Genomic DNA, 6,132 nt, shown 5'->3' with positions numbered 1-6,132 from the left:
TAGTGAGCTGACGGTCTAAAAGTAGCGACATTTGTAATTAAAGTAGCCCAATATTTTATTCAGTAGCTGATATGGTTTTCAGAGCAATATCAAAATCAAAAATCAAAAATCAAAATGTTTATTTAGGTAAGGTACATACATAAAAGAGATTTTACAAAGAGTGATGGATTTATAGTTAGGGCTAGTACATGCAATGCCTAAAGCCACTATTACGCAAAGCGTTTCGGGCATGATAAACTTAAATGACAAGCTTAATACTAATTGAGCATAATGAGTAGAATGAAAACAAGAAATGAAAACATAGATGAAAAAGCAGCACAAATACAATTCTGTCGACAAACAGCGCTCTTTAAAAAAAAGACATTGGATGACATTAGAGGGAGGGGTAAGGTAGGTTACAGGGAATTTATTAGGTATAGCTTCGTTTTTATCTTAACTGGTTGAGAGAGGTACAGTATTTTATATTTTATATATATATATTTTAGGTAGGTATATATTTTAATACATAGAGTAATACTGCAAGATTGTATTAATATTAATACTGCCCGAAACGCTTTGCGTAATAGTGGCTTTAGGCATTGTATGTACTAGCTCTATCTATAAAGCCAACAAACTTTGTAAAATCTCTTTATGTATGTACCTTTGCCTAAATAAAAATTATTATTATTATTATTATTATTATCACTGCATGTACATAAAAAAGTGATATTTGGATAACATAAATATTTGATACATTAGGTATAATTTACCTGGGTAAATTATGTTTCATGCAGCAAATATTGATAAGTTATCCAATTATCACGTTTTTTATTATATATTTTTTATCATAAGTCGATGCTGGAAGGTAATTCGTCTGATGCGTGAGAACAGACCAAATACAAGGAAGCAGTCTCCATTGAAATTGAAATTGAAATAAGTTTATTGAGGTAAATACACACAAAGGGATGAGGTAGCTCAAGCTATTCTCACCCCATTCAGTACATCGTGTTAATATATACATAGACACACATCACAAATAAACATTCTGAGAGGTAAACATATACATTTCCTCCTTCACAAGTAGTATGGTATCAGACGTACACACAAATAACTTCGCTGATCGGACGGCAGTCTCCATGGTGTAGTGGTAATTAAGACACTCGCCTGGCGTTTCGCAAGCTCTTTGTCATGGGTTCGTATCCAAGTATCAATAGATGATACTGGAGATCTGTGGAGGTGCGACTGCACCCTGCGTGACGGGAGATGTCTCCCGTCTCGTCGGCTATTCACTTTATGCTTATATTCGGTGACTACACCTCAGCTTCCTCCAACAGGATGGAAAGAACTGTTACCTGTAATTAGGGAAAGGATTTGAGTAGTCATAATTAGTGCTAATTAGTTTGTCATTAAGGTAAGGAGAGATTGGAGCGAGTATAAGGTTTACTCGCTACAATGTAAGTGCAAGACGCTTCCTCAAATCAACTCTAATATAACCAAAATAATCTTTGAGGTGTTAATACAAGGCTTTAGAGGTAGCCCTTGTGACTACAGCCCCATAAACTGAGATAGAATCCTACTATGTTTAGATTTATAATATTGAGCACAGACACACAAATATGTTTAATTCGCAATATCTGTCTACTCATCTATAATGTCATTTATAATGTCATCTGTCTCATCTGTCTATACTCATCTATGGCTTTGCCTGCATCTCAAATTGCAAATTGTTACTTACAGTGTACTTGAGAGTACTTGTAAGCAATCTACCTCATTTTTCATTTTTGCTCAATTTGTTTTTGTATTGCTTAGTCTTGTTTATAGTTTTGTTTTGTATTTCTATATCTTGTGTTTTGTATAGTCCATGTTTATATGTTTTTTCTTTAATCTCATTTATTACCTAGGTTGCCTAGCCTAGCCATACTCCCTTACTCCATTGTACCCCTGTAAGCCCCTTTTGTGGTTGTTTGGTACAGTATTGTGTACATTTTTTTTCCCTATTTTATAGCTTATTTCTACCTTGTAATTTGCCTTTCTTTCCTTGTTTTCCTGCAATCAGCTTTTTTTATGCAGACAAGTATAGACCCTGAACTTAACCTCTTATCCACTATCTATGACAATTATCACTTTAATGATCTAAATTGCAGATATTTTGCAGCACATGATGTAAACAATGTATTAACTCATAATCACAATATCTCTGTAATCAATTTGAACGTTAGATCCCTAGGTAAACACTTCGATGATGTTAGTGCCTTGATTGAAGCTATTGACAACAAATTCTCTTTTATTATACTTACTGAAACATGGTTGAAAGAGGATACTACTCAACTCTTTAACATGCCTAACTACTCAGCAATTCACAACTGTCGTCAACTTCAGAGAGGTGGTGGCACTGCTCTTTACTACCACCAAGAACTAACATGCTTAAAAGAAATTAGAACAAGAGACTGCTATGGGGAGTATATCTTCGCCAGCTTCAGAGTCAAGGGTGCCGAGTCTGTCCTGTCTGTGGGTGCAGTTTATAGAATTCCTAACACTGATGTGTCCGAATTCAACTCAAACCTTAGAAATCTAATACTTGATAACAGACTGAACAAAAACCACCTAATTATCGCTGGGGACTTTAATATTGACCTCTGCGAGCCAGAACACCCTACTGCTGTTAGCTTCCTCAACTGTATGAACTCCTGCTTCCTCATACCCTTAATCACTAGACCTACTAGAATCACTGATAGCACTGCCACGACTCTAGATCACATCTGGACAAACATAACCTCTCCGCTTACTTCAGGTATAATCACCGATAGCACTACAGACCATTACCCCACATTTCTCTTAACTAACATTAGCAAACCACCTCTTGAGTCAAGAGAGATACGTTTTAGACTACACAATGAAACTGCTATAGACAATTTTATAACTGCTGCTGATAATGTCAACTGGGAGTCCGAGTTAGGTAACATAGAGGACATCAACCTAGCAGTTCAATCTTTTCTTCAAAAAACTCTCAGCCTTTATAATACCCACTGTCCTATGCTTACAAAACAAGTCACAACCAAAAGGCTTAACAATCCCTGGCTTACAAAGGGAATACTTAAATCTATTAATAAAAGACATGACCTTGAGAAGAAGTATAGGTTAGGAATTGTCTCCAAAGAATTCTCAAAGAATTACTCATTATTGCTATCTAAGATAATTAGACGAGCCAAAACTAAATACTACGAAGATAAATTTACCCAAATAAAGAGCAACATTAAACAAACTTGGAGAACAATTTCACAAATATTGGGATCAAAGAAGTCTATAAATAACAAACCGACTCTCCTGTCTAATAACGATGGTCAGCTTTCAGCCTCCGATTCTGCTATTGAGTTCAATAGGTTCTTCTCTTCCATTGGTTCATCCCTTGCAAATGATATTCCATCTTCCAGTACAGACATTAATGACTATCTTTCAGGTAACTATCCACAGTCTCTGTACCTAAAGTCTATTAATTCCACTGACGTCAATGAGATAATCCTTTCCCTTAAAACCAAGTCTAGTGCCCTTGAGGAGATACTAACTTTAATCTACAAAAAAGCCTCCAGATCTTTAGCCCCTGCTATTGCTTTGCTCTTCAACAAGTCACTTGAACTCCAAACCTTTCCAGATATTCTAAAAAAAGCGAGAGTAACGCCTGTCCACAAATGTGGTGACCCCACAGATGTTAACAACTACAGACCTATATCAATCCTGCCAAACTTGTCAAAAATTTTTGAAAAACTAATCTATAAGCAGCTTTACTCATATCTAGCCAAACTCAATATACTTAGCCCTTGCCAATATGGCTTCAGGCCCAAAAAAAGCACTAACGATGCACTTATTAGTATGCTTAACTCGATTCATACAGCTCTTGATAAAAATGAGTTCCCTGTTGGGTTATTTGTGGACCTGCGTAAAGCTTTTGATATTGTCAACCACCAAAACCTTCTTCTTAAATTACATCATTATGGAGTCAGAGGACACTCCCTACAATACCTCAAATCCTACCTTACTGACAGGCTCCAATTTGTTTATGTGAATAATACAATTTCTCCCACCCTACCCATCAACATTGGTGTTCCTCAGGGCAGCATACTTGGCCCTCTCCTCTTTCTCATCTACATTAATGACCTTCCAAATGCCTCCCAACACCTCAAACCAATTCTATTTGCTGACGACACAACCTTCATTTACTCCAGTCCTGACCCCCTTGCTCTAAATGCCACAGTAAATACTGAGCTAAATAAAGTCCATCTTCGGCTAACTGCCAACAAACTCACCCTTAACATTGACAAAACTTTCTATATTCTGTTTGGCAATAAATCCTCTAATCAAATAAATCTCAAAATAAACAATACCCAAATTTGTAACAAATTAGATGGCAAATTCCTTGGCGTTCTCATTGACCACAAGCTGAATTTCCAGGGACACATTCTAAACATATCAAAAAAAGTTTCAAAAACTGTGGGCATTCTTTCTAAGATCAGATATTATGTACCACGCCCAGCCCTGGTGACTCTCTATTACTCCCTTATCTATCCATATCTCAACTATGGTATTTGTGCTTGGGGCTCTACTACCCAAAATCACTTACGTCCTCTAATTACTCAACACAAAGCTGCTATTAGGACAATATCCAACTCTGGCCCCAGACATCACTCGGTACCCCTACTTAAATCTCTGAATATGTTAGACATTAAGTCACTGCACATTCTCTCATGTGTATTATACATATACAAAACGCTAAACTATAATGCCAATCCTGATCTCAAAAGCTTCATAGAAGGTTGTAACAGAACCCATGAGCACCACACCAGAAATAAAAACAGTTTTGATATTCCTAGAGTACGACTTAATCAAACTAGAAATGCTCTACAAATCAAGGGGCCCAGAACGTGGAATGACCTTCCCAACCATGTTAAAGACTGTACCTCTCTCAACCAGTTTAAGTTAAAAGCGAAGCTATACCTAATAAATTCCCTGTAACCTACCTTACCCTTCTATTGTCAACCAATGTCTGTTTTTCTTTAAAGAGCGCTGTTTGTCGACATAATTGTATTTGTGCTGCTTTTTCATCTATGTTTTCATTTCTTGTTTTCATTCTACTCCTTATGCTCAATTAGTATTAAGCTTGTCATTTAAGTTTATCATGCCCGAAACGCTTTGCGTAATAGTGGCTTTAGGCATTGTATGTACTAGCTCTACCTATAAGTCAACCAATCTTTGTAAAAATTTATTGTATGTATGTACCTTACCTAAATAAACATTTTATTTTATTTTATTTTATAAGTGGCTTACTGGTGGGCCATCACTACATATTGGTACTTTCCACCAAATAGTTAAGTGCTATCATTTCATGAGGATTTACACATATTACATTATAAATGCATAAATAATGTCACTGACTATCTTAACATTGGTAGCCCAAACCAGCCCAAATGATTTTTAAATTAGCCCAGAAAGTCGCAAGTAGCGAAAATACAAAATTTTGGAGCACAGAGTTGTCGAAAGTAGCCAAATTCGCTACTTCTGGCAACACTGAACATGGACCTCCTGCCTGACCTCGTGCCCCTGCCAACTACATAATTAGTCTCCTAATATTTAGAATGCCTTCATGTACAAAATTACTTGCCTATGCCTTTTTGTATAGTATATTTATTTATTTTTTAATGATGCTTGCTTTTTTATACATTTTGTAACATTTAATGTGTCATATTTCAAGATTCTTTGACTGGAAAGCAAAAATAGTAGAATTCAGGCTCCAACCTTCTCCCCTAGGGAGTGTGTGAACGCGGCCAAGAAGGCCATAGCAACAATATTAGTCATGCATTCATATTGTATTTTTAATTATTTCCTGAAATACATTCATAAATATAGTGTAGAAGTGGTATACTGTGGACAAAAACAAATTATTCACCTGTATAACTACGCCACTTAAAAAGAACTTTGAAATTCTAAATGTTGGAATGCTTTTAAGTAAAGTAAATATTTTGTATGTTTTTAAAATTTAGTATCACATCAAATACCATAAAATATATAAATTATATTTACTAGTTATATAAATTATGTATGGTAAATTTTAATGCAATTTAATGAAATATTTCACTACAAATATATATTGCAAAAGGACGT

This window comes from Procambarus clarkii, chromosome 46, assembly GCF_040958095.1.
Source record: "Procambarus clarkii isolate CNS0578487 chromosome 46, FALCON_Pclarkii_2.0, whole genome shotgun sequence".
Taxonomy (NCBI): Eukaryota; Metazoa; Arthropoda; class Malacostraca; order Decapoda; family Cambaridae; genus Procambarus; species Procambarus clarkii.
This window is presented reverse-complemented; position numbering follows the sequence as displayed.